Raw genomic sequence first — 26,737 nt, 5'->3', positions numbered from 1 at the left:
ACATCTCTATCCCCGATAGGGTCTGGTCCCTGCAGGTGATCCGACTGTGCCAAGATCCCACGAATGACACGGGACAGGTTTGTGCAGTTGGTTGGACGTCTACTTTGCCCCTACAGAGGGGTTTTGGCAAGAAGTCGACTGACTTCTGCCATTGACCTGGGGAATCAGCCAAACGATAAGATCAATACGGGTTGAATAGAGGGTTGGAGAACTGGGCTCATCTGTGCTAAGGAGGGGATGGGCAAAAAGTCCCACAGCGAATCTTGGCGCTGGGGATAGGTACCATCTCCACATGTTCCTTGACATTTGGAGAGACGCTAGAGAGCGTAGGTCAGGCAATGGGAAGCAAACTTCGGCTAGAAGTCTATCAGGAACCCCAACCCCGCACATGCGCTTTGGTCAGCCTGGCCGTTGGGTTTTCCCCACGAACTGCTGCATCTCCACGCTTCAATGCCCGTGGCCAGGTTGGTCTGACTAATGGGACCTCTCAAGATTCATTTTCACATCCAGAATAGGCGAGAATCTCAAACCTGTCGACGGTGAGCGGGAGCATGTGTACGCACATGCACGTGTATGTTGCGGGAAGTCAGGGACCCCGAACGGAGGGAGCGGCTGGAGCTGCGGCAGAGGCACGTAAATTGTGAAGATTTCATTTCAATACGGACATTCATCAGTTCCCAAATAATGCTTTTATAATTTCTTACGCCTGTCTTTACTTTAATCTCTTAATCCTGTTATCTTCGTAAGCTGAGGATGTACGTCACCTCAGGACCGCTGTGACAATTGTGTTAACTCTACAAATTGATGGTAAAACATGTGTGTTTGAACAGCATGAAATCAGTGCACCTTGAAAAAGAATAGAATAACAGCGAGTTTTAGGGAACAGGGGAAGACAACGGTAAGGTCTGACTGCCTGCGAGGTCGGGCAGAAAGAGCCATATTTTTCTTCTTGCAGAGAGCCTATGAAGGACGTGCAGGTAGGGAAGATGTGGCTAAGACAACCTAAGTGTCCATCGGCCGGGAAATGGATTAACAAAAATGTGGCATATAGACACCGTGGAATACTATTTGGCCACAGAAAAGAACGAAATCCTCTGGTCTGCAGCAACAGAGGCGGAGCTAAAGGTCACGATGGAACATCAAACGAGCCGGGCACAGAAAGACAGAGAGGGCGGGTTCTTACTCCAATCCTGGGAGCTCAAAATGTTCACCTTGTGGAGGTAGAGAGTAGAACGATAGACACCAGAGGCTGGAGAGGGTGTGTGGGTGACTGCGGTGAAGAGAGGTTGGTGAAATGGGTCCGAGCATGCGTTTGGATGGAGGGAATACGTTCCAATAACGTTCTACGGCGGAGCAGGGCGACTAGGGGTAACAACGATGTATTAGTGCTTGTTTCCGAAGAGCTCCTGGAAGACAGCACCTGAGATGCTCCCAACAGGTAGAGATGACAGATACCCACGGGATGGATGCCCTACATCCCCTCAGTTGACCATCGATCACTACGCGATGTACACGCGTTACCACGCGTCACAGGAATCCCATGGATATCACGTCCGCATGAAGAAAAACATAGTCATGCTGCCAGGGTGATCGTCGCAGCTCTGCCTCCCTAGCGCTATGGCCCGTGGTCTCGGCTCCTCAAGTTCCGCTGCCATTTCTACCAAAGCCGCTGACACCCGTGGAGCCCAATCACGGATCCCGCGCTCAGGGTCTGGCACGCCTTGGGAAAGCCAGTGCGCTTGCTGACATGAGTGGCTCTGGCGGGTGGCCCAACCATTAGGCGCAGATCCCCCGCAGCCGAGAGAGAAGTGGCCCGTCAGCCACTCGGCTTGGCTTGGCAGAAGCCGCTCCGCTCGAGAGTCCTGGCCCATTCCGCGGCCAGCCGAGAGTTCGAGGGTGGCGGCGGTGGTGGTGGTGGCGGGTCACCTGGCGGCCATGGGAGGAGAAAGCCTGACCTGGCCAGCGGGCTTTGCCGCTGAGAAAGAGTGGGAGCGAGGCGAGCACCTGACAAGGAAGGGCTGTGAAGCTGATGTTGCGAAGGTGGCGCCAGCGAGGCCAAAAGGAGGGATGGGTGAAGGTAGGCGGGGAGCGTTGGGGCGCACGTGGAAGTCGCGGGAGGTTGTGGCTGGGGCGCGGGAGAAGCGAGCGAGCCTGTTGGTCAAAAGGGGAGGTGTGAAGGGGCCTGGCAGTCGGCAGGCAGAGCCAAAGAAGGAAGGCTTCCCTGACCGGGAATCGAACCCGGGCCGCGGCGGTGAGAGCGCCGAATCCTAACCACTAGACCACCAGGGAGAGACGGCTTCGGGGCCCGGCTTGCGCCTCCTGGCCCCAGCGCCTCTGGCCCCAGCGCCTCTGGCCCCAGCACTGGGCGCTACCTTGGCGCCTGTCCCCTGCTTCCGTTTAAAACAAACACCCGCAACCAGCCCCCGCGACGCCGGCGGCAACCGGCCTGCCCTCACGAGCAGCTCTGGCCCTGTTCGCAGCACACCCTCCAAACACCGCGCGCCTCCTTCCCGGGCGCACAGGCACGCAGCCACAGGCCAAGCTGCGACGCGAGCTCCGCGACGGGGACCTCCGCAAAAGGTCCGCCCGCTGCGTTGGCCGGGAATCGAACCCGGGTCAACTGCTTGGAAGGCAGCTATGCTCACCACTATACCACCAACGCCGCACGGCGCGGGCAGCCCCGCCACGCCGGCCCGGGGCTCCCACCAGCGCGCCGCCGACGCCCGGGGCAGCCCGGCCCCGACGCCCGGTCCGTCCGCCCGCCCGCAGCTCCGCGCTGCCGCGGCCCCGCCAAAGGCCGCCCCGCGCCCCACCGGTGCAAGGCCAGCGCGGCTGCCCCGTTCCGCCCGCCTGCCTCTGGGGGCGCTCTCGCTCCCTCGCCGCCCCGGGCCGCCAGAGCCCTTCCCCACCAGGTGCCCGGCGGGGACACGGCCGGCGCCGACGGGGTCCCCACTCCTCCTCCTCCCACCGGGCGCCGGGCCCTGTGCCTCGCAGAAAGCCTCTTCCGGCACCCACTTTGGGCCGGCAGCTCTCTGGGCGCCGTGGGGGCCAGAGGAGGCCGCCCGGCTGCGGCGACCAAGCCGCGGGCGAGAAGAAAAGGTAGGAGGCCAAGGGGACCCAGGAGGCCCAGGGGGCCAAGGGGCCAGGCAGGCCAGGCCCGAGATGGCGCCCTGCGACTAGCTGGAGGGCGGAGGAAGGAGAAGGAGGGCCCTCAGGCTGGGTCCGAGGCGGCGGCCCAAAAAGCACGGCTGCCTCCCCGTCGGGGAATCGAACCCCGGTCTCCCGCGTGACAGGCGGGGATACTCACCACTATACTAACGAGGACGACGGCGACGGTCGCCGGGACGCCAGACCCCACTCCGACCGCGGACGCCTAGCCCTGCCTTGATCCCCTCCCCCGACGGCAGGGGCCGGGCGCGTGCTCGCCTTCCACCCGCCACCCGCCACCCGCCAACCGCCACACGCCACCCGTCACCTGCCACCCGCCCCCCGCCACCGTTGGCACGACCTACCCCGACACCCAACAAAGCACCCTGCGATCCCGCTGGGACCCGGAGCCGGAGCCGGACCCCGACAGGTACCGGAGCGGCGTGGAACCTCCCCGTGCGCCCTGCCTGCTGTCTCCAAGGCGGGGATCGCGCCGGGGCAGGAAGAGGCCGGGCGAAACAGTCGGGCCGCTGCTCCTAGGACGCGGTGGGCGCACGCCCTGCGGGGTTCGGCGAGCGGAGGCGCGGGGGCTGGGGCGTGCGGCGGCGGCGGCCGGCCCGACGCGGACCCCTTGGGTCCGGGGTGGGGACGCGGGGGCGTCCACGCCAACGCCAGCCGGCTCCGTTCACTTGGCGCCCGCTCCGCCCGCGCGGTCCGTCGGTTGCGCACCGAGCCCAGACAGGCGCCGGCCAAGGGCGCAGGCGTTCGCGCCGGGTCCCAGCCATGCCAGCGGCGACGCGCCCCGGCGCGCCGTCAGGATGGCCGAGCGGTCTAAGGCGCTGCGTTCAGGTCGCAGTCTCCCCTGGAGGCGTGGGTTCGAATCCCACTCCTGACAAGCCGACCTTTTGGCCCGCCCGCCGGAGGGCAACGCCCATGGCAACCCTGGAGCACCTTTGGCCGCTTCCTGCCTTGAGCCCTTGCCCGCTCTGCAGACTCCAGCCCCCTTGAAGCAAGCCTCCAAAACGCCGCCGCTTCTCAGGCACGTCCGTTCTTCCTGCCCACCCGCCGGCTGTCGCAGAAACAGCCCAGGACCATGCGCCAGCGCCCGCGACCCTCTACCAATTGCCCTTCGGACAGACGCCCTCCCCACCACCTCACACGCCCTCTTCCCTGGCCCCACACACAGCGAGCGACCGCGACCACCTTCCACGCTCTTCCCTGCCTATCTCCTCCGCCCGCCTTCTCCTCACTCGCCCAAACAGACACAGCCCAGATTCTTCCCCCTATTCCTCCTTTTCCCTCCTTCCTCCCACCGGCCTCCGCCCACCGCCCACCGCCCACCGCCTTGAATCGCCGCTGCGCTGCCCAGAGGCGTCCTGGCCTGCACAGCCCGCCCGGTTTCACCCTCCAACTTCTGACCGCTGAACAGCAGCGAGCGACTCGCTCGTGGAGCCGCACACACGTCTCCCACCAGAGAGGCACGCCATCCAACATCCTGTCCTTTCCTCCGACCCCTCGGACCCCGGCCGCGCATTCCATTCTCCCGACACCCTAGCCAGGTCGCCGATCCCACCTCGCTACCTGTGCTCCCTTCCCGCTAACACCTGCCTGCCGACCCACCTGCAGCCCGGACGCCTGCCGGCCAGAGGCAGCGGGAACCCTGCACACAGCCTGGCAGGCGAGTCCAAACCCGGAAAGACAGCCCACGAGGAATCACGAGCGGAAGCCCTAGATCCCCGTCACCCGCCCACAAACGCCTGGCCCCGCCGGGACCAGCTGTGCGCCACAGCGCATCCCCACGCGGGAAGCCGCGGCCTGGGCCGTCCCAGCCACACCCAGCGCGCCTTCTCCAGGGTCAGCCAGCTGCGGCTCTGCCGAAGCGCTCCTCCGCTCCTTTCTCGCGCTAAAGCCTCCCTACCAGCCCAGGGGGCCGGACCCCAAGTGCGAGCCGGTGGCGTGGGTCAGAGCGCAGGAGCGAGGCGCCCACGGACCTGGTCTGCGTTTCTGAGCCGCACGCCACGGCTGCGAGACCCGTTCCCCGTCGCCGCCCCCGCTCGCTGACACACCCCCCCCCACCCCCACCTGCAGGTGACACAACTGAGAAGGCCGGTCCGGCGTGGGGGGGGGAGGGGAGGGGGAAAAACATCCCCCAAAAGAAACAAACAAACAATCAAACAAAAACAAAACACAAAAACTTTGGGTCTGTGCCGGGGATCCGCGCTCAGCAAGGCCCGCCACAGCAAACCTGCCCACACGGGCATTCGGGCGCGGGCCACGGCTGGTCCTTCCCCTGGAGACCCCGGCGGGCAGTCTCTCGACCCTGGGCGGCAGAGAAAGCGCAAGATGGGACCAGTCGGCCTCTCTCCCTCCGCTCTCCCTCCGCGCCCCGCCTCAGGTCCCTCGACGTGACGAGAGCCTCCCCTTCTGCTCGCCCCATCGGGCCAGCCTCTCGTGGACGCTCCAATAGGACGGAAGCCCACGGCAGGCTGTGACCAGTGAGCGGCGGCTGGTGGCGAGTTCCGCTGTGCCAGCTTCCGTTGGCGCTTGCCATCGGTGCATGGGTGGTTCAGTGGTAGAATTCTCGCCTGCCACACGGGAGGCCCGGGTTCGATTCCCGGCCCATGCAGCACGCCCTCCCATTTTGGTGCTGCAGCAGCACCAAGGCGTAGCTGTGCTCGCCTCTGCCGCCTCCTTACACTCGGGGCGCGCGAGCGAGTCCGGCACCGGCTGCGCTCCCACGCGCGACGGCCCTCTGCCCTTTCTTCCGTGCCTCTCTCGACTGACTTAGGGATGAGCCTACCCCCCCGCACCCACACAGCTTGGTGACAACAACCCCTCCAAACACGAGAGCGCGCCAGACACCAGAACTTGGCAGCCTCCTGGTCCTGTTTCTCTTCATTGCCCTGCCACCGCCTCTGCCCGACGCATTTCACTTCACGGAACACCGCCAGGCACCACGGGCTTGCAGCCACTCGCCCCACCTCTTCTCTTCACAATTCACCGCCTCGACCTCTCTCTCTCTCTCTCTCTCTCTCTCTCTCTCTCTCTCTCTCTCCCCCCCTCGCTGGCTCCTCACATCCAGAAAATGATGCCATGGTTGCCCTTCCAGTAGGAAGGAAGTCGCGACTCCAGGGAGTAACTCATCACTTTCCCCTAGTTGGTCACACAGTCCTTAACGCGACCACACGAGTGTACGCGTGGCATGTGCACCGTCTATATTCACCGTGTTCCGGCTACTCCACACTCTCTCCCCTCATTCTGCCGGCACCACCACCGCAATGTGGCAACTCCCAACCTAACCCCAATCCACCACTTTAGTCGAGGAGGCTGCCTTGTTTCTCTCCCTCGGACCTCTTTTCATCTCAGCCCCAGACACCTGCCTGAGACGTGAATGTGCGTCCTGAAGACGGCTTATTTATGTCTCGGGTCCAGTTGCATTCGCTACCCTTTTGGGACGTGGGACGTGGCCTCCAGTCGCTCTGTCACGATGTCTCTCCCACCCTGGGCTGCTTGCCACCTCACCCCAGCCCCACTCCATACTCTGACCGCCCAGCCCAAGCAGCATCCCAGTCTCGCCGGCGCGGGTCCCCTTTGACCACACAGACTTCGTTCCTGCCCAGACCAACCGGCTGAAAATGTACTGTTCCCACCAGCCTTCAGGCTCAGCCCTCCCTCCCCCACCTTTGTCTCACCCCACCCGCCCTTTCACTCACACACACACACTGACACACACACACACACACACTCACACACACTCTCTCTCTCTCTCACTCTCTGTCTTTCTCTGTCTCTCTCTCTCTCTCTCTGTCTCTGTGTCTCTATCTCTCTGTCTCTCTCTCTGTCTCTGTCTCTATGTCTCTATCTCTCTGTCTCTCTCGCACAGCCAACTCTCCCTCTCGCCAGCCAACTCTCCCTCTCGCCGTCAATGCCCCTCTCTCAGACGACTCATGTCCCCCAGCCCTGGCCTCCTTCAGCCTCTTCAGACTCACGCCAGCTCCGCCACCAGCTGGGATCCCTCCGACCTATGGCATAGGCAGCCCGCGAGGTGCCCTAACGCCCCGGGCATCTGCACAACCTCCGTTTGACTGGACAGCCTCACTCCCAGACCTGGCCAGCCAGCCCTGTGCACCCCCTGGACACCCTGGACTCCTTCTTCCAGCTCCCAGCATGCGACATGCTTCTCTCCTTTCCTTGGTGTCAGCCCCTTGCCCCGGGCTAGGGTGGACGCCAGCCACGGGAACGGACACCTTCGTCCATCGCTGTCACCCACTGACATCCACCCACATCACGCTGGCAAGCAAGCCAGCCTCCCGTGGGGATGGCAAACATCTCTATCCCCGATAGGGTCTGGTCCCTGCAGGTGATCCGACTGTGCCAAGATCCCACGAATGACACGGGACAGGTTTGTGCAGTTGGTTGGACGTCTACTTTGCCCCTACAGAGGGGTTTTGGCAAGAAGTCGACTGACTTCTGCCATTGACCTGGGGAATCAGCCAAACGATAAGATCAATACGGGTTGAATAGAGGGTTGGAGAACTGGGCTCATCTGTGCTAAGGAGGGGATGGGCAAAAAGTCCCACAGCGAATCTTGGCGCTGGGGATAGGTACCATCTCCACATGTTCCTTGACATTTGGAGAGACGCTAGAGAGCGTAGGTCAGGCAATGGGAAGCAAACTTCGGCTAGAAGTCTATCAGGAACCCCAACCCCGCACATGCGCTTTGGTCAGCCTGGCCGTTGGGTTTTCCCCACGAACTGCTGCATCTCCACGCTTCAATGCCCGTGGCCAGGTTGGTCTGACTAATGGGACCTCTCAAGATTCATTTTCACATCCAGAATAGGCGAGAATCTCAAACCTGTCGACGGTGAGCGGGAGCATGTGTACGCACATGCACGTGTATGTTGCGGGAAGTCAGGGACCCCGAACGGAGGGAGCGGCTGGAGCTGCGGCAGAGGCACGTAAATTGTGAAGATTTCATTTCAATACGGACATTCATCAGTTCCCAAATAATGCTTTTATAATTTCTTACGCCTGTCTTTACTTTAATCTCTTAATCCTGTTATCTTCGTAAGCTGAGGATGTACGTCACCTCAGGACCGCTGTGACAATTGTGTTAACTCTACAAATTGATGGTAAAACATGTGTGTTTGAACAGCATGAAATCAGTGCACCTTGAAAAAGAATAGAATAACAGCGAGTTTTAGGGAACAGGGGAAGACAACGGTAAGGTCTGACTGCCTGCGAGGTCGGGCAGAAAGAGCCATATTTTTCTTCTTGCAGAGAGCCTATGAAGGACGTGCAGGTAGGGAAGATGTGGCTAAGACAACCTAAGTGTCCATCGGCCGGGAAATGGATTAACAAAAATGTGGCATATAGACACCGTGGAATACTATTTGGCCACAGAAAAGAACGAAATCCTCTGGTCTGCAGCAACAGAGGCGGAGCTAAAGGTCACGATGGAACATCAAACGAGCCGGGCACAGAAAGACAGAGAGGGCGGGTTCTTACTCCAATCCTGGGAGCTCAAAATGTTCACCTTGTGGAGGTAGAGAGTAGAACGATAGACACCAGAGGCTGGAGAGGGTGTGTGGGTGACTGCGGTGAAGAGAGGTTGGTGAAATGGGTCCGAGCATGCGTTTGGATGGAGGGAATACGTTCCAATAACGTTCTACGGCGGAGCAGGGCGACTAGGGGTAACAACGATGTATTAGTGCTTGTTTCCGAAGAGCTCCTGGAAGACAGCACCTGAGATGCTCCCAACAGGTAGAGATGACAGATACCCACGGGATGGATGCCCTACATCCCCTCAGTTGACCATCGATCACTACGCGATGTACACGCGTTACCACGCGTCACAGGAATCCCATGGATATCACGTCCGCATGAAGAAAAACATAGTCATGCTGCCAGGGTGATCGTCGCAGCTCTGCCTCCCTAGCGCTATGGCCCGTGGTCTCGGCTCCTCAAGTTCCGCTGCCATTTCTACCAAAGCCGCTGACACCCGTGGAGCCCAATCACGGATCCCGCGCTCAGGGTCTGGCACGCCTTGGGAAAGCCAGTGCGCTTGCTGACATGAGTGGCTCTGGCGGGTGGCCCAACCATTAGGCGCAGATCCCCCGCAGCCGAGAGAGAAGTGGCCCGTCAGCCACTCGGCTTGGCTTGGCAGAAGCCGCTCCGCTCGAGAGTCCTGGCCCATTCCGCGGCCAGCCGAGAGTTCGAGGGTGGCGGCGGTGGTGGTGGTGGCGGGTCACCTGGCGGCCATGGGAGGAGAAAGCCTGACCTGGCCAGCGGGCTTTGCCGCTGAGAAAGAGTGGGAGCGAGGCGAGCACCTGACAAGGAAGGGCTGTGAAGCTGATGTTGCGAAGGTGGCGCCAGCGAGGCCAAAAGGAGGGATGGGTGAAGGTAGGCGGGGAGCGTTGGGGCGCACGTGGAAGCCGCGGGAGGTTGTGGCTGGGGCGCGGGAGAAGCGAGCGAGCCTGTTGGTCAAAAGGGGAGGTGTGAAGGGGCCTGGCAGTCGGCAGGCAGAGCCAAAGAAGGAAGGCTTCCCTGACCGGGAATCGAACCCGGGCCGCGGCGGTGAGAGCGCCGAATCCTAACCACTAGACCACCAGGGAGAGACGGCTTCGGGCCCGGCTTGCGCCTCCTGGCCCCAGCGCCTCTGGCCCCAGCACTGGGCGCTACCTTGGCGCCTGTCCCCTGCTTCCGTTTAAAACAAACACCCGCAACCAGCCCCCGCGACGCCGGCGGCAACCGGCCTGCCCTCACGAGCAGCTCTGGCCCTGTTCGCAGCACACCCTCCAAACACCGCGCGCCTCCTTCCCGGGCGCACAGGCACGCAGCCACAGGCCAAGCTGCGACGCGAGCTCCGCGACGGGGACCTCCGCAAAAGGTCCGCCCGCTGCGTTGGCCGGGAATCGAACCCGGGTCAACTGCTTGGAAGGCAGCTATGCTCACCACTATACCACCAACGCCGCACGGCGCGGGCAGCCCCGCCACGCCGGCCCGGGGCTCCCACCAGCGCGCCGCCGACGCCCGGGGCAGCCCGGCCCCGACGCCCGGTCCGTCCGCCCGCCCGCAGCTCCGCGCTGCCGCGGCCCCGCCAAAGGCCGCCCCGCGCCCCACCGGTGCAAGGCCAGCGCGGCTGCCCCGTTCCGCCCGCCTGCCTCTGGGGGCGCTCTCGCTCCCTCGCCGCCCCGGGCCGCCAGAGCCCTTCCCCACCAGGTGCCCGGCGGGGACACGGCCGGCGCCGACGGGGTCCCCACTCCTCCTCCTCCCACCGGGCGCCGGGCCCTGTGCCTCGCAGAAAGCCTCTTCCGGCACCCACTTTGGGCCGGCAGCTCTCTGGGCGCCGTGGGGGCCAGAGGAGGCCGCCCGGCTGCGGCGACCAAGCCGCGGGCGAGAAGAAAAGGTAGGAGGCCAAGGGGACCCAGGAGGCCCAGGGGGCCAAGGGGCCAGGCAGGCCAGGCCCGAGATGGCGCCCTGCGACTAGCTGGAGGGCGGAGGAAGGAGAAGGAGGGCCCTCAGGCTGGGTCCGAGGCGGCGGCCCAAAAAGCACGGCTGCCTCCCCGTCGGGGAATCGAACCCCGGTCTCCCGCGTGACAGGCGGGGATACTCACCACTATACTAACGAGGACGACGGCGACGGTCGCCGGGACGCCAGACCCCACTCCGACCGCGGACGCCTAGCCCTGCCTTGATCCCCTCCCCCGACGGCAGGGGCCGGGCGCGTGCTCGCCTTCCACCCGCCACCCGCCACCCGCCAACCGCCACACGCCACCCGTCACCTGCCACCCGCCCCCCGCCACCGTTGGCACGACCTACCCCGACACCCAACAAAGCACCCTGCGATCCCGCTGGGACCCGGAGCCGGAGCCGGACCCCGACAGGTACCGGAGCGGCGTGGAACCTCCCCGTGCGCCCTGCCTGCTGTCTCCAAGGCGGGGATCGCGCCGGGGCAGGAAGAGGCCGGGCGAAACAGTCGGGCCGCTGCTCCTAGGACGCGGTGGGCGCACGCCCTGCGGGGTTCGGCGAGCGGAGGCGCGGGGGCTGGGGCGTGCGGCGGCGGCGGCCGGCCCGACGCGGACCCCTTGGGTCCGGGGTGGGGACGCGGGGGCGTCCACGCCAACGCCAGCCGGCTCCGTTCACTTGGCGCCCGCTCCGCCCGCGCGGTCCGTCGGTTGCGCACCGAGCCCAGACAGGCGCCGGCCAAGGGCGCAGGCGTTCGCGCCGGGTCCCAGCCATGCCAGCGGCGACGCGCCCCGGCGCGCCGTCAGGATGGCCGAGCGGTCTAAGGCGCTGCGTTCAGGTCGCAGTCTCCCCTGGAGGCGTGGGTTCGAATCCCACTCCTGACAAGCCGACCTTTTGGCCCGCCCGCCGGAGGGCAACGCCCATGGCAACCCTGGAGCACCTTTGGCCGCTTCCTGCCTTGAGCCCTTGCCCGCTCTGCAGACTCCAGCCCCCTTGAAGCAAGCCTCCAAAACGCCGCCGCTTCTCAGGCACGTCCGTTCTTCCTGCCCACCCGCCGGCTGTCGCAGAAACAGCCCAGGACCATGCGCCAGCGCCCGCGACCCTCTACCAATTGCCCTTCGGACAGACGCCCTCCCCACCACCTCACACGCCCTCTTCCCTGGCCCCACACACAGCGAGCGACCGCGACCACCTTCCACGCTCTTCCCTGCCTATCTCCTCCGCCCGCCTTCTCCTCACTCGCCCAAACAGACACAGCCCAGATTCTTCCCCCTATTCCTCCTTTTCCCTCCTTCCTCCCACCGGCCTCCGCCCACCGCCCACCGCCCACCGCCTTGAATCGCCGCTGCGCTGCCCAGAGGCGTCCTGGCCTGCACAGCCCGCCCGGTTTCACCCTCCAACTTCTGACCGCTGAACAGCAGCGAGCGACTCGCTCGTGGAGCCGCACACACGTCTCCCACCAGAGAGGCACGCCATCCAACATCCTGTCCTTTCCTCCGACCCCTCGGACCCCGGCCGCGCATTCCATTCTCCCGACACCCTAGCCAGGTCGCCGATCCCACCTCGCTACCTGTGCTCCCTTCCCGCTAACACCTGCCTGCCGACCCACCTGCAGCCCGGACGCCTGCCGGCCAGAGGCAGCGGGAACCCTGCACACAGCCTGGCAGGCGAGTCCAAACCCGGAAAGACAGCCCACGAGGAATCACGAGCGGAAGCCCTAGATCCCCGTCACCCGCCCACAAACGCCTGGCCCCGCCGGGACCAGCTGTGCGCCACAGCGCATCCCCACGCGGGAAGCCGCGGCCTGGGCCGTCCCAGCCACACCCAGCGCGCCTTCTCCAGGGTCAGCCAGCTGCGGCTCTGCCGAAGCGCTCCTCCGCTCCTTTCTCGCGCTAAAGCCTCCCTACCAGCCCAGGGGGCCGGACCCCAAGTGCGAGCCGGTGGCGTGGGTCAGAGCGCAGGAGCGAGGCGCCCACGGACCTGGTCTGCGTTTCTGAGCCGCACGCCACGGCTGCGAGACCCGTTCCCCGTCGCCGCCCCCGCTCGCTGACACACCCCCCCCCCACCCCCACCTGCAGGTGACACAACTGAGAAGGCCGGTCCGGCGTGGGGGGGGGAGGGGAGGGGGAAAAACATCCCCCAAAAGAAACAAACAAACAATCAAACAAAAACAAAACACAAAAACTTTGGGTCTGTGCCGGGGATCCGCGCTCAGCAAGGCCCGCCACAGCAAACCTGCCCACACGGGCATTCGGGCGCGGGCCACGGCTGGTCCTTCCCCTGGAGACCCCGGCGGGCAGTCTCTCGACCCTGGGCGGCAGAGAAAGCGCAAGATGGGACCAGTCGGCCTCTCTCCCTCCGCTCTCCCTCCGCGCCCCGCCTCAGGTCCCTCGACGTGACGAGAGCCTCCCCTTCTGCTCGCCCCATCGGGCCAGCCTCTCGTGGACGCTCCAATAGGACGGAAGCCCACGGCAGGCTGTGACCAGTGAGCGGCGGCTGGTGGCGAGTTCCGCTGTGCCAGCTTCCGTTGGCGCTTGCCATCGGTGCATGGGTGGTTCAGTGGTAGAATTCTCGCCTGCCACGCGGGAGGCCCGGGTTCGATTCCCGGCCCATGCAGCACGCCCTCCCATTTTGGTGCTGCAGCAGCACCAAGGCGTAGCTGCGCTCGCCTCTGCCGCCTCCTTACACTCGGGGCGCGCGAGCGAGTCCGGCACCGGCTGCGCTCCCACGCGCGACGGCCCTCTGCCCTTTCTTCCGTGCCTCTCTCGACTGACTTAGGGATGAGCCTACCCCCCCGCACCCACACAGCTTGGTGACAACAACCCCTCCAAACACGAGAGCGCGCCAGACACCAGAACTTGGCAGCCTCCTGGTCCTGTTTCTCTTCATTGCCCTGCCACCGCCTCTGCCCGACGCATTTCACTTCACGGAACACCGCCAGGCACCACGGGCTTGCAGCCACTCGCCCCACCTCTTCTCTTCACAATTCACCGCCTCGACCTCTCTCTCTCTCTCTCTCTCTCTCTCTCTCCCCCCCTCGCTGGCTCCTCACATCCAGAAAATGATGCCATGGTTGCCCTTCCAGTAGGAAGGAAGTCGCGACTCCAGGGAGTAACTCATCACTTTCCCCTAGTTGGTCACACAGTCCTTAACGCGACCACACGAGTGTACGCGTGGCATGTGCACCGTCTATATTCACCGTGTTCCGGCTACTCCACACTCTCTCCCCTCATTCTGCCGGCACCACCACCGCCATGTGGCAACTCCCAACCTAACCCCAATCCACCACTTTAGTCGAGGAGGCTGCCTTGTTTCTCTCCCTCGGACCTCTTTTCATCTCAGCCCCAGACACCTGCCTGAGACGTGAATGTGCGTCCTGAAGACGGCTTATTTATGTCTCGGGTCCAGTTGCATTCGCTACCCTTTTGGGACGTGGGACGTGGCCTCCAGTCGCTCTGTCACGATGTCTCTCCCACCCTGGGCTGCTTGCCACCTCACCCCAGCCCCACTCCATACTCTGACCGCCCAGCCCAAGCAGCATCCCAGTCTCGCCGGCGCGGGTCCCCTTTGACCACACAGACTTCGTTCCTGCCCAGACCAACCGGCTGAAAATGTACTGTTCCCACCAGCCTTCAGGCTCAGCCCTCCCTCCCCCACCTTTGTCTCACCCCACCCGCCCTTTCACTCACACACACACACTGACACACACACACACACACACTCACACACACTCTCTCTCTCTCTCACTCTCTGTCTTTCTCTGTCTCTCTCTCTCTCTGTCTCTGTGTCTCTATCTCTCTGTCTCTCTCTCTGTCTCTGTCTCTATGTCTCTATCTCTCTGTCTCTCTCGCACAGCCAACTCTCCCTCTCGCCAGCCAACTCTCCCTCTCGCCGTCAATGCCCCTCTCTCAGACGACTCATGTCCCCCAGCCCTGGCCTCCTTCAGCCTCTTCAGACTCACGCCAGCTCCGCCACCAGCTGGGATCCCTCCGACCTATGGCATAGGCAGCCCGCGAGGTGCCCTAACGCCCCGGGCATCTGCACAACCTCCGTTTGACTGGACAGCCTCACTCCCAGACCTGGCCAGCCAGCCCTGTGCACCCCCTGGACACCCTGGACTCCTTCTTCCAGCTCCCAGCACGCGACATGCTTCTCTCCTTTCCTTGGTGTCAGCCCCTTGCCCCGGGCTAGGGTGGATGCCAGCCACGGGAACGGACACCTTCGTCCATCGCTGTCACCCACTGACATCCACCCACATCACGCTGGCAAGCAAGCCAGCCTCCCGTGGGGATGGCAAACATCTCTATCCCCGATAGGGTCTGGTCCCTGCAGGTGATCCGACTGTGCCAAGATCCCACGAATGACACGGGACAGGTTTGTGCAGTTGGTTGGACGTCTACTTTGCCCCTACAGAGGGGTTTTGGCAAGAAGTCGACTGACTTCTGCCATTGACCTGGGGAATCAGCCAAACGATAAGATCAATACGGGTTGAATAGAGGGTTGGAGAACTGGGCTCATCTGTGCTAAGGAGGGGATGGGCAAAAAGTCCCACAGCGAATCTTGGCGCTGGGGATAGGTACCATCTCCACATGTTCCTTGACATTTGGAGAGACGCTAGAGAGCGTAGGTCAGGCAATGGGAAGCAAACTTCGGCTAGAAGTCTATCAGGAACCCCAACCCCGCACATGCGCTTTGGTCAGCCTGGCCGTTGGGTTTTCCCCACGAACTGCTGCATCTCCACGCTTCAATGCCCGTGGCCAGGTTGGTCTGACTAATGGGACCTCTCAAGATTCATTTTCACATCCAGAATAGGCGAGAATCTCAAACCTGTCGACGGTGAGCGGGAGCATGTGTACGCACATGCACGTGTATGTTGCGGGAAGTCAGGGACCCCGAACGGAGGGAGCGGCTGGAGCTGCGGCAGAGGCACGTAAATTGTGAAGATTTCATTTCAATACGGACATTCATCAGTTCCCAAATAATGCTTTTATAATTTCTTACGCCTGTCTTTACTTTAATCTCTTAATCCTGTTATCTTCGTAAGCTGAGGATGTACGTCACCTCAGGACCGCTGTGACAATTGTGTTAACTCTACAAATTGATGGTAAAACATGTGTGTTTGAACAGCATGAAATCAGTGCACCTTGAAAAAGAATAGAATAACAGCGAGTTTTAGGGAACAGGGGAAGACAACGGTAAGGTCTGACTGCCTGCGAGGTCGGGCAGAAAGAGCCATATTTTTCTTCTTGCAGAGAGCCTATGAAGGACGTGCAGGTAGGGAAGATGTGGCTAAGACAACCTAAGTGTCCATCGGCCGGGAAATGGATTAACAAAAATGTGGCATATAGACACCGTGGAATACTATTTGGCCACAGAAAAGAACGAAATCCTCTGGTCTGCAGCAACAGAGGCGGAGCTAAAGGTCACGATGGAACATCAAACGAGCCGGGCACAGAAAGACAGAGAGGGCGGGTTCTTACTCCAATCCTGGGAGCTCAAAATGTTCACCTTGTGGAGGTAGAGAGTAGAACGATAGACACCAGAGGCTGGAGAGGGTGTGTGGGTGACTGCGGTGAAGAGAGGTTGGTGAAATGGGTCCGAGCATGCGTTTGGATGGAGGGAATACGTTCCAATAACGTTCTACGGCGGAGCAGGGCGACTGGGGTAACAACGATGTATTAGTGCTTGTTTCCGAAGAGCTCCTGGAAGACAGCACCTGAGATGCTCCCAACAGGTAGAGATGACAGATACCCACGGGATGGATGCCCTACATCCCCTCAGTTGACCATCGATCACTACGCGATGTACACGCGTTACCACGCGTCACAGGAATCCCATGGATATCACGTCCGCATGAAGAAAAACATAGTCATGCTGCCAGGGTGATCGTCGCAGCTCTGCCTCCCTAGCGCTATGGCCCGTGGTCTCGGCTCCTCAAGTTCCGCTGCCATTTCTACCAAAGCCGCTGACACCCGTGGAGCCCAATCACGGATCCCGCGCTCAGGGTCTGGCACGCCTTGGGAAAGCCAGTGCGCTTGCTGACATGAGTGGCTCTGGCGGGTGGCCCAACCATTAGGCACAGATCCCCCGCAGCCGAGAGAGAAGTGGCCCGTCAGCCACTCGGCTTGGCTTGGCAGAAGCCGCTCCGCTCGAGAGTCCTGGCCCATTCCGCGGCCAGCCGAGAGTTCGAGGGTGGCGGCGGTGGTGGTGGTGGCGGGTCACCTGGCGGCCATGGGAGGAGAAAGCCTGACCTGGCCAGCGGGCTTTGCCGCTGAGAAAGAGTGGGAGCGAGGCGAGCACCTGACAAGGAAGGGCTGTGAAGCTGATGTTGCGAAGGTGGCGCCAGCGAGGCCAAAAGGAGGGATGGGTGAAGGTAGGCGGGGAGCGTTGGGGCGCACGTGGAAGTCGCGGGAGGTTGTGGCTGGGGCGCGGGAGAAGCGAGCGAGCCTGCTGGTCAAAAGGGGAGGTGTGAAGGGGCCTGGCAGTCGGCAGGCAGAGCCAAAGAAGGAAGGCTTCCCTGACCGGGAATCGAACCCGGGCCGCGGCGGTGAGAGCGCCGAATCCTAACCACTAGACCACCAGGGAGAGACGGCTTCGGGGCCCGGCTTGCGCCTCCTGGCCCCAGCGCCTCTGGCCCCAGCGCCTCTGGCCCCAGCACTGGGCGCTACCTTGGCGCCTGTCCCCTGCTTCCGTTTAAAACAAACACCCGCAACCAGCCCCCGCGACGCCGGCGGCAACCGGCCTGCCCTCACGAGCAGCTCTGGCCCTGTTCGCAGCACACCCTCCAAACACCGCGCGCCTCCTTCCCGGGCGCACAGGCACGCAGCCACAGGCCAAGCTGCGACGCGAGCTCCGCGACGGGGACCTCCGCAAAAGGTCCGCCCGCTGCGTTGGCCGGGAATCGAACCCGGGTCAACTGCTTGGAAGGCAGCTATGCTCACCACTATACCACCAACGCCGCACGGCGCGGGCAGCCCCGCCACGCCGGCCCGGGGCTCCCACCAGCGCGCCGCCGACGCCCGGGGCAGCCCGGCCCCGACGCCCGGTCCGTCCGCCCGCCCGCAGCTCCGCGCTGCCGCGGCCCCGCCAAAGGCCGCCCCGCGCCCCACCGGTGCAAGGCCAGCGCGGCTGCCCCGTTCCGCCCGCCTGCCTCTGGGGGCGCTCTCGCTCCCTCGCCGCCCCGGGCCGCCAGAGCCCTTCCCCACCAGGTGCCCGGCGGGGACACGGCCGGCGCCGACGGGGTCCCCACTCCTCCTCCTCCCACCGGGCGCCGGGCCCTGTGCCTCGCAGAAAGCCTCTTCCGGCACCCACTTTGGGCCGGCAGCTCTCTGGGCGCCGTGGGGGCCAGAGGAGGCCGCCCGGCTGCGGCGACCAAGCCGCGGGCGAGAAGAAAAGGTAGGAGGCCAAGGGGACCCAGGAGGCCCAGGGGGCCCAGAGGGCCCAGGGGGCCAAGGGGCCAGGCAGGCCAGGCCCGAGATGGCGCCCTGCGACTAGCTGGAGGGCGGAGGAAGGAGAAGGAGGGCCCTCAGGCTGGGTCCGAGGCGGCGGCCCAAAAAGCACGGCTGCCTCCCCGTCGGGGAATCGAACCCCGGTCTCCCGCGTGACAGGCGGGGATACTCACCACTATACTAACGAGGACGACGGCGACGGTCGCCGGGACGCCAGACCCCACTCCGACCGCGGACGCCTAGCCCTGCCTTGATCCCCTCCCCCGACGGCAGGGGCCGGGCGCGTGCTCGCCTTCCACCCGCCACCCGCCACCCGCCAACCGCCACACGCCACCCGTCACCTGCCACCCGCCCCCCGCCACCGTTGGCACGACCTACCCCGACACCCAACAAAGCACCCTGCGATCCCGCTGGGACCCGGAGCCGGAGCCGGACCCCGACAGGTACCGGAGCGGCGTGGAACCTCCCCGTGCGCCCTGCCTGCTGTCTCCAAGGCGGGGATCGCGCCGGGGCAGGAAGAGGCCGGGCGAAACAGTCGGGCCGCTGCTCCTAGGACGCGGTGGGCGCACGCCCTGCGGGGTTCGGCGAGCGGAGGCGCGGGGGCTGGGGCGTGCGGCGGCGGCGGCCGGCCCGACGCGGACCCCTTGGGTCCGGGGTGGGGACGCGGGGGCGTCCACGCCAACGCCAGCCGGCTCCGTTCACTTGGCGCCCGCTCCGCCCGCGCGGTCCGTCGGTTGCGCACCGAGCCCAGACAGGCGCCGGCCAAGGGCGCAGGCGTTCGCGCCGGGTCCCAGCCATGCCAGCGGCGACGCGCCCCGGCGCGCCGTCAGGATGGCCGAGCGGTCTAAGGCGCTGCGTTCAGGTCGCAGTCTCCCCTGGAGGCGTGGGTTCGAATCCCACTCCTGACAAGCCGACCTTTTGGCCCGCCCGCCGGAGGGCAACGCCCATGGCAACCCTGGAGCACCTTTGGCCGCTTCCTGCCTTGAGCCCTTGCCCGCTCTGCAGACTCCAGCCCCCTTGAAGCAAGCCTCCAAAACGCCGCCGCTTCTCAGGCACGTCCGTTCTTCCTGCCCACCCGCCGGCTGTCGCAGAAACAGCCCAGGACCATGCGCCAGCGCCCGCGACCCTCTACCAATTGCCCTTCGGACAGACGCCCTCCCCACCACCTCACACGCCCTCTTCCCTGGCCCCACACACAGCGAGCGACCGCGACCACCTTCCACGCTCTTCCCTGCCTATCTCCTCCGCCCGCCTTCTCCTCACTCGCCCAAACAGACACAGCCCAGATTCTTCCCCCTATTCCTCCTTTTCCCTCCTTCCTCCCACCGGCCTCCGCCCACCGCCCACCGCCCACCGCCTTGAATCGCCGCTGCGCTGCCCAGAGGCGTCCTGGCCTGCACAGCCCGCCCGGTTTCACCCTCCAACTTCTGACCGCTGAACAGCAGCGAGCGACTCGCTCGTGGAGCCGCACACACGTCTCCCACCAGAGAGGCACGCCATCCAACATCCTGTCCTTTCCTCCGACCCCTCGGACCCCGGCCGCGCATTCCATTCTCCCGACACCCTAGCCAGGTCGCCGATCCCACCTCGCTACCTGTGCTCCCTTCCCGCTAACACCTGCCTGCCGACCCACCTGCAGCCCGGACGCCTGCCGGCCAGAGGCAGCGGGAACCCTGCACACAGCCTGGCAGGCGAGTCCAAACCCGGAAAGACAGCCCACGAGGAATCACGAGCGGAAGCCCTAGATCCCCGTCACCCGCCCACAAACGCCTGGCCCCGCCGGGACCAGCTGTGCGCCACAGCGCATCCCCACGCGGGAAGCCGCGGCCTGGGCCGTCCCAGCCACACCCAGCGCGCCTTCTCCAGGGTCAGCCAGCTGCGGCTCTGCCGAAGCGCTCCTCCGCTCCTTTCTCGCGCTAAAGCCTCCCTACCAGCCCAGGGGGCCGGACCCCAAGTGCGAGCCGGTGGCGTGGGTCAGAGCGCAGGAGCGAGGCGCCCACGGACCTGGTCTGCGTTTCTGAGCCGCACGCCACGGCTGCGAGACCCGTTCCCCGTCGCCGCCCCCGCTCGCTGACACACCCCCCCCCCACCCCCACCTGCAGGTGACACAACTGAGAAGGCCGGTCCGGCGTGGGGGGGGGAGGGGAGGGGGAAAAACATCCCCCAAAAGAAACAAACAAACAATCAAACAAAAACAAAACACAAAAACTTTGGGTCTGTGCCGGGGATCCGCGCTCAGCAAGGCCCGCCACAGCAAACCTGCCTACACGGGCATTCGGGCGCGGGCCACGGCTGGTCCTTCCCCTGGAGACCCCGGCGGGCAGTCTCTCGACCCTGGGCGGCAGAGAAAGCGCAAGATGGGACCAGTCGGCCTCTCTCCCTCCGCTCTCCCTCCGCGCCCCGCCTCAGGTCCCTCGACGTGACGAGAGCCTCCCCTTCTGCTCGCCCCATCGGGCCAGCCTCTCGTGGACGCTCCAATAGGACGGAAGCCCACGGCAGGCTGTGACCAGTGAGCGGCGGCTGGTGGCGAGTTCCGCTGTGCCAGCTTCCGTTGGCGCTTGCCATCGGTGCATGGGTGGTTCAGTGGTAGAATTCTCGCCTGCCACGCGGGAGGCCCGGGTTCGATTCCCGGCCCATGCAGCACGCCCTCCCATTTTGGTGCTGCAGCAGCACCAAGGCGTAGCTGCGCTCGCCTCTGCCGCCTCCTTACACTCGGGGCGCGCGAGCGAGTCCGGCACCGGCTGCGCTCCCACGCGCGACGGCCCTCTGCCCTTTCTTCCGTGCCTCTCTCGACTGACTTAGGGATGAGCCTACCCCCCCGCACCCACACAGCTTGGTGACAACAACCCCTCCAAACACGAGAGCGCGCCAGACACCAGAACTTGGCAGCCTCCTGGTCCTGTTTCTCTTCATTGCCCTGCCACCGCCTCTGCCCGACGCATTTCACTTCACGGAACACCGCCAGGCACCACGGGCTTGCAGCCACTCGCCCCACCTCTTCTCTTCACAATTCACCGCCTCGACCTCTCTCTCTCTCTCTCTCTCTCTCTCTCTCTCTCTCTCTCTCTCTCTCCCCCCCTCGCTGGCTCCTCACATCCAGAAAATGATGCCATGGTTGCCCTTCCAGTAGGAAGGAAGTCGCGACTCCAGGGAGTAACTCATCACTTTCCCCTAGTTGGTCACACAGTCCTTAACGCGACCACACGAGTGTACGCGTGGCATGTGCACCGTCTATATTCACCGTGTTCCGGCTACTCCACACTCTCTCCCCTCATTCTGCCGGCACCACCACCGCCATGTGGCAACTCCCAACCTAACCCCAATCCACCACTTTAGTCGAGGAGGCTGCCTTGTTTCTCTCCCTCGGACCTCTTTTCATCTCAGCCCCAGACACCTGCCTGAGATGTGAATGTGCGTCCTGAAGACGGCTTATTTATGTCTCGGGTCCAGTTGCATTCGCTACCCTTTTGGGACGTGGGACGTGGCCTCCAGTCGCTCTGTCACGATGTCTCTCCCACCCTGGGCTGCTTGCCACCTCACCCCAGCCCCACTCCATACTCTGACCGCCCAGCCCAAGCAGCATCCCAGTCTCGCCGGCGCGGGTCCCCTTTGACCACACAGACTTCGTTCCTGCCCAGACCAACCGGCTGAAAATGTACTGTTCCCACCAGCCTTCAGGCTCAGCCCTCCCTCCCCCACCTTTGTCTCACCCCACCCGCCCTTTCACTCACACACACACACTGACACACACACACACACACTCACACACACTCTCTCTCTCTCTCACTCTCTGTCTTTCTCTGTCTCTCTCTCTCTCTCTGTCTCTGTGTCTCTATCTCTCTGTCTCTCTCTCTGTCTCTGTCTCTATGTCTCTATCTCTCTGTCTCTCTCGCACAGCCAACTCTCCCTCTCGCCAGCCAACTCTCCCTCTCGCCGTCAATGCCCCTCTCTCAGACGACTCATGTCCCCCAGCCCTGGCCTCCTTCAGCCTCTTCAGACTCACGCCAGCTCCGCCACCAGCTGGGATCCCTCCGACCTATGGCATAGGCAGCCCGCGAGGTGCCCTAACGCCCCGGGCATCTGCACAACCTCCGTTTGACTGGACAGCCTCACTCCCAGACCTGGCCAGCCAGCCCTGTGCACCCCCTGGACACCCTGGACTCCTTCTTCCAGCTCCCAGCACGCGACATGCTTCTCTCCTTTCCTTGGTGTCAGCCCCTTGCCCCGGGCTAGGGTGGACGCCAGCCACGGGAACGGACACCTTCGTCCATCGCTGTCACCCACTGACATCCACCCACATCACGCTGGCAAGCAAGCCAGCCTCCCGTGGGGATGGCAAACATCTCTATCCCCGATAGGGTCTGGTCCCTGCAGGTGATCCGACTGTGCCAAGATCCCACGAATGACACGGGACAGGTTTGTGCAGTTGGTTGGACGTCTACTTTGCCCCTACAGAGGGGTTTTGGCAAGAAGTCGACTGACTTCTGCCATTGACCTGGGGAATCAGCCAAACGATAAGATCAATACGGGTTGAATAGAGGGTTGGAGAACTGGGCTCATCTGTGCTAAGGAGGGGATGGGCAAAAAGTCCCACAGCGAATCTTGGCGCTGGGGATAGGTACCATCTCCACATGTTCCTTGACATTTGGAGAGACGCTAGAGAGCGTAGGTCAGGCAATGGGAAGCAAACTTCGGCTAGAAGTCTATCAGGAACCCCAACCCCGCACATGCGCTTTGGTCAGCCTGGCCGTTGGGTTTTCCCCACGAACTGCTGCATCTCCACGCTTCAATGCCCGTGGCCAGGTTGGTCTGACTAATGGGACCTCTCAAGATTCATTTTCACATCCAGAATAGGCGAGAATCTCAAACCTGTCGACGGTGAGCGGGAGCATGTGTACGCACATGCACGTGTATGTTGCGGGAAGTCAGGGACCCCGAACGGAGGGAGCGGCTGGAGCTGCGGCAGAGGCACGTAAATTGTGAAGATTTCATTTCAATACGGACATTCATCAGTTCCCAAATAATGCTTTTATAATTTCTTACGCCTGTCTTTACTTTAATCTCTTAATCCTGTTATCTTCGTAAGCTGAGGATGTACGTCACCTCAGGACCGCTGTGACAATTGTGTTAACTCTACAAATTGATGGTAAAACATGTGTGTTTGAACAGCATGAAATCAGTGCACCTTGAAAAAGAATAGAATAACAGCGAGTTTTAGGGAACAGGGGAAGACAACGGTAAGGTCTGACTGCCTGCGAGGTCGGGCAGAAAGAGCCATATTTTTCTTCTTGCAGAGAGCCTATGAAGGACGTGCAGGTAGGGAAGATGTGGCTAAGACAACCTAAGTGTCCATCGGCCGGGAAATGGATTAACAAAAATGTGGCATATAGACACCGTGGAATACTATTTGGCCACAGAAAAGAACGAAATCCTCTGGTCTGCAGCAACAGAGGCGGAGCTAAAGGTCACGATGGAACATCAAACGAGCCGGGCACAGAAAGACAGAGAGGGCGGGTTCTTACTCCAATCCTGGGAGCTCAAAATGTTCACCTTGTGGAGGTAGAGAGTAGAACGATAGACACCAGAGGCTGGAGAGGGTGTGTGGGTGACTGCGGTGAAGAGAGGTTGGTGAAATGGGTCCGAGCATGCGTTTGGATGGAGGGAATACGTTCCAATAACGTTCTACGGCGGAGCAGGGCGACTAGGGGTAACAACGATGTATTAGTGCTTGTTTCCGAAGAGCTCCTGGAAGACAGCACCTGAGATGCTCCCAACAGGTAGAGATGACAGATACCCACGGGATGGATGCCCTACATCCCCTCAGTTGACCATCGATCACTACGCGATGTACACGCGTTACCACGCGTCACAGGAATCCCATGGATATCACGTCCGCATGAAGAAAAACATAGTCATGCTGCCAGGGTGATCGTCGCAGCTCTGCCTCCCTAGCGCTATGGCCCGTGGTCTCGACTCCTCAAGTTCTGCTGCCATTTCTACCAAAGCCGCTGACACCCGTGGAGCCCAATCACGGATCCCGCGCTCAGGGTCTGGCACGCCTTGGGAAAGCCAGTGCGCTTGCTGACATGAGTGGCTCTGGCGGGTGGCCCAACCATTAGGCGCAGATCCCCCGCAGCCGAGAGAGAAGTGGCCCGTCAGCCACTCGGCTTGGCTTGGCAGAAGCCGCTCCGCTCGAGAGTCCTGGCCCATTCCGCGGCCAGCCGAGAGTTCGAGGGTGGCGGCGGTGGTGGTGGTGGCGGGTCACCTGGCGGCCATGGGAGGAGAAAGCCTGACCTGGCCAGCGGGCTTTGCCGCTGAGAAAGAGTGGGAGCGAGGCGAGCACCTGACAAGGAAGGGCTGTGAAGCTGATGTTGCGAAGGTGGCGCCAGCGAGGCCAAAAGGAGGGATGGGTGAAGGTAGGCGGGGAGCGTTGGGGCGCACGTGGAAGCCGCGGGAGGTTGTGGCTGGGGCGCGGGAGAAGCGAGCGAGCCTGTTGGTCAAAAGGGGAGGTGTGAAGGGGCCTGGCAGTCGGCAGGCAGAGCCAAAGAAGGAAGGCTTCCCTGACCGGGAATCGAACCCGGGCCGCGGCGGTGAGAGCGCCGAATCCTAACCACTAGACCACCAGGGAGAGACGGCTTCGGGGCCCGGCTTGCGCCTCCTGGCCCCAGCGCCTCTGGCCCCAGCGCCTCTGGCCCCAGCACTGGGCGCTACCTTGGCGCCTGTCCCCTGCTTCCGTTTAAAACAAACACCCGCAACCAGCCCCCGCGACGCCGGCGGCAACCGGCCTGCCCTCACGAGCAGCTCTGGCCCTGTTCGCAGCACACCCTCCAAACACCGCGCGCCTCCTTCCCGGGCGCACAGGCACGCAGCCACAGGCCAAGCTGCGACGCGAGCTCCGCGACGGGGACCTCCGCAAAAGGTCCGCCCGCTGCGTTGGCCGGGAATCGAACCCGGGTCAACTGCTTGGAAGGCAGCTATGCTCACCACTATACCACCAACGCCGCACGGCGCGGGCAGCCCCGCCACGCCGGCCCGGGGCTCCCACCAGCGCGCCGCCGACGCCCGGGGCAGCCCGGCCCCGACGCCCGGTCCGTCCGCCCGCCCGCAGCTCCGCGCTGCCGCGGCCCCGCCAAAGGCCGCCCCGCGCCCCACCGGTGCAAGGCCAGCGCGGCTGCCCCGTTCCGCCCGCCTGCCTCTGGGGGCGCTCTCGCTCCCTCGCCGCCCCGGGCCGCCAGAGCCCTTCCCCACCAGGTGCCCGGCGGGGACACGGCCGGCGCCGACGGGGTCCCCACTCCTCCTCCTCCCACCGGGCGCCGGGCCCTGTGCCTCGCAGAAAGCCTCTTCCGGCACCCACTTTGGGCCGGCAGCTCTCTGGGCGCCGTGGGGGCCAGAGGAGGCCGCCCGGCTGCGGCGACCAAGCCGCGGGCGAGAAGAAAAGGTAGGAGGCCAAGGGGACCCAGGAGGCCCAGGGGGCCCAGAGGGCCCAGGGGCTAAGGGGCCAGGCAGGCCAGGCCCGAGATGGCGCCCTGCGACTAGCTGGAGGGCGGAGGAAGGAGAAGGAGGGCCCTCAGGCTGGGTCCGAGGCGGCGGCCCAAAAAGCACGGCTGCCTCCCCGTCGGGGAATCGAACCCCGGTCTCCCGCGTGACAGGCGGGGATACTCACCACTATACTAACGAGGACGACGGCGACGGTCGCCGGGACGCCAGACCCCACTCCGACCGCGGACGCCTAGCCCTGCCTTGATCCCCTCCCCCGACGGCAGGGGGCGGGCGCGTGCTCGCCTTCCACCCGCCACCCGCCAACCGCCACACGCCACCCGTCACCTGCCACCCGCCCCCCGCCACCGTTGGCACGACCTACCCCGACACCCAACAAAGCACCCTGCGATCCCGCTGGGACCCGGAGCCGGAGCCAGACCCCGACAGGTACCGGAGCGGCGTGGAACCTCCCCGTACGCCCTGCCTGCTGTCTCCAAGGCGGGGATCGCGCCGGGGCAGGAAGAGGCCGGGCGAAACAGTCGGGCCGCTGCTCCTAGGACGCGGTGGGCGCACGCCCTGCGGGGTTCGGCGAGCGGAGGCGCGGGGGCTGGGGCGTGCGGCGGCGGCGGCCGGCCCGACGCGGACCCCTTGGGTCCGGGGTGGGGACGCGGGGGCGTCCACGCCAACGCCAGCCGGCTCCGTTCACTTGGCGCCCGCTCCGCCCGCGCGGTCCGTCGGTTGCGCACCGAGCCCAGACAGGCGCCGGCCAAGGGCGCAGGCGTTCGCGCCGGGTCCCAGCCATGCCAGCGGCGACGCGCCCCGGCGCGCCGTCAGGATGGCCGAGCGGTCTAAGGCGCTGCGTTCAGGTCGCAGTCTCCCCTGGAGGCGTGGGTTCGAATCCCACTCCTGACAAGCCGACCTTTTGGCCCGCCCGCCGGAGGGCAACGCCCATGGCAACCCTGGAGCACCTTTGGCCGCTTCCTGCCTTGAGCCCTTGCCCGCTCTGCAGACTCCAGCCCCTTGAAGCAAGCCTCCAAAACGCCGCCGCTTCTCAGGCACGTCCGTTCTTCCTGCCCACCCGCCGGCTGTCGCAGAAACAGCCCAGGACCATGCGCCAGCGCCCGCGACCCTCTACCAATTGCCCTTCGGACAGACGCCCTCCCCACCACCTCACACGCCCTCTTCCCTGGCCCCAC

General features: G+C 63.9%; 19 non-coding genes across 19 annotated transcripts; 7 read left to right on the top strand and 12 right to left on the bottom strand.

Moving 5' to 3' along the window:
* Positions 1 to 2,217: 2,217 nt before the first annotated feature.
* TRNAE-CUC (transfer RNA glutamic acid (anticodon CUC)) lies at positions 2,218 to 2,289 on the bottom strand. Its single transcript has one exon. It is a non-coding gene; the product is annotated as a tRNA-Glu (tRNA).
* A 301-nt stretch (positions 2,290 to 2,590) lies between these two features.
* Positions 2,591 to 2,662, bottom strand: TRNAG-UCC (transfer RNA glycine (anticodon UCC)). The gene has a single exon. It is a non-coding gene; the product is annotated as a tRNA-Gly (tRNA).
* A 590-nt stretch (positions 2,663 to 3,252) lies between these two features.
* On the bottom strand, positions 3,253 to 3,324 carry TRNAD-GUC (transfer RNA aspartic acid (anticodon GUC)). The gene has a single exon. It is a non-coding gene; the product is annotated as a tRNA-Asp (tRNA).
* Positions 3,325 to 3,959: 635 nt separating this feature from the next.
* Positions 3,960 to 4,042, top strand: TRNAL-CAG (transfer RNA leucine (anticodon CAG)). The gene has a single exon. It is a non-coding gene; the product is annotated as a tRNA-Leu (tRNA).
* Positions 4,043 to 5,702: 1,660 nt separating this feature from the next.
* On the top strand, positions 5,703 to 5,773 carry TRNAG-GCC (transfer RNA glycine (anticodon GCC)). Its single transcript has one exon. It is a non-coding gene; the product is annotated as a tRNA-Gly (tRNA).
* A 3,916-nt stretch (positions 5,774 to 9,689) lies between these two features.
* Positions 9,690 to 9,761, bottom strand: TRNAE-CUC (transfer RNA glutamic acid (anticodon CUC)). Its single transcript has one exon. It is a non-coding gene; the product is annotated as a tRNA-Glu (tRNA).
* Positions 9,762 to 10,046: 285 nt separating this feature from the next.
* TRNAG-UCC (transfer RNA glycine (anticodon UCC)) lies at positions 10,047 to 10,118 on the bottom strand. Its single transcript has one exon. It is a non-coding gene; the product is annotated as a tRNA-Gly (tRNA).
* A 590-nt stretch (positions 10,119 to 10,708) lies between these two features.
* On the bottom strand, positions 10,709 to 10,780 carry TRNAD-GUC (transfer RNA aspartic acid (anticodon GUC)). Its single transcript has one exon. It is a non-coding gene; the product is annotated as a tRNA-Asp (tRNA).
* A 635-nt stretch (positions 10,781 to 11,415) lies between these two features.
* Positions 11,416 to 11,498, top strand: TRNAL-CAG (transfer RNA leucine (anticodon CAG)). Its single transcript has one exon. It is a non-coding gene; the product is annotated as a tRNA-Leu (tRNA).
* A 1,661-nt stretch (positions 11,499 to 13,159) lies between these two features.
* TRNAG-GCC (transfer RNA glycine (anticodon GCC)) lies at positions 13,160 to 13,230 on the top strand. Its single transcript has one exon. It is a non-coding gene; the product is annotated as a tRNA-Gly (tRNA).
* A 3,897-nt stretch (positions 13,231 to 17,127) lies between these two features.
* Positions 17,128 to 17,199, bottom strand: TRNAE-CUC (transfer RNA glutamic acid (anticodon CUC)). Its single transcript has one exon. It is a non-coding gene; the product is annotated as a tRNA-Glu (tRNA).
* Positions 17,200 to 17,500: 301 nt separating this feature from the next.
* Positions 17,501 to 17,572, bottom strand: TRNAG-UCC (transfer RNA glycine (anticodon UCC)). The gene has a single exon. It is a non-coding gene; the product is annotated as a tRNA-Gly (tRNA).
* A 608-nt stretch (positions 17,573 to 18,180) lies between these two features.
* On the bottom strand, positions 18,181 to 18,252 carry TRNAD-GUC (transfer RNA aspartic acid (anticodon GUC)). The gene has a single exon. It is a non-coding gene; the product is annotated as a tRNA-Asp (tRNA).
* Positions 18,253 to 18,887: 635 nt separating this feature from the next.
* Positions 18,888 to 18,970, top strand: TRNAL-CAG (transfer RNA leucine (anticodon CAG)). The gene has a single exon. It is a non-coding gene; the product is annotated as a tRNA-Leu (tRNA).
* A 1,661-nt stretch (positions 18,971 to 20,631) lies between these two features.
* On the top strand, positions 20,632 to 20,702 carry TRNAG-GCC (transfer RNA glycine (anticodon GCC)). The gene has a single exon. It is a non-coding gene; the product is annotated as a tRNA-Gly (tRNA).
* Positions 20,703 to 24,618: 3,916 nt separating this feature from the next.
* On the bottom strand, positions 24,619 to 24,690 carry TRNAE-CUC (transfer RNA glutamic acid (anticodon CUC)). Its single transcript has one exon. It is a non-coding gene; the product is annotated as a tRNA-Glu (tRNA).
* A 301-nt stretch (positions 24,691 to 24,991) lies between these two features.
* Positions 24,992 to 25,063, bottom strand: TRNAG-UCC (transfer RNA glycine (anticodon UCC)). The gene has a single exon. It is a non-coding gene; the product is annotated as a tRNA-Gly (tRNA).
* A 607-nt stretch (positions 25,064 to 25,670) lies between these two features.
* Positions 25,671 to 25,742, bottom strand: TRNAD-GUC (transfer RNA aspartic acid (anticodon GUC)). Its single transcript has one exon. It is a non-coding gene; the product is annotated as a tRNA-Asp (tRNA).
* A 628-nt stretch (positions 25,743 to 26,370) lies between these two features.
* On the top strand, positions 26,371 to 26,453 carry TRNAL-CAG (transfer RNA leucine (anticodon CAG)). The gene has a single exon. It is a non-coding gene; the product is annotated as a tRNA-Leu (tRNA).
* The last annotated feature ends 284 nt before the right edge of the window (positions 26,454 to 26,737 follow it).

This window comes from Pan paniscus, chromosome 1 (assembly GCF_029289425.2).
Source record: "Pan paniscus chromosome 1, NHGRI_mPanPan1-v2.0_pri, whole genome shotgun sequence".
NCBI classification, from domain to species: Eukaryota; Metazoa; Chordata; class Mammalia; order Primates; family Hominidae; genus Pan; species Pan paniscus.
Note: the sequence above shows the minus strand (reverse complement) of the source record. Positions and strands in the feature narration are given on the sequence as shown.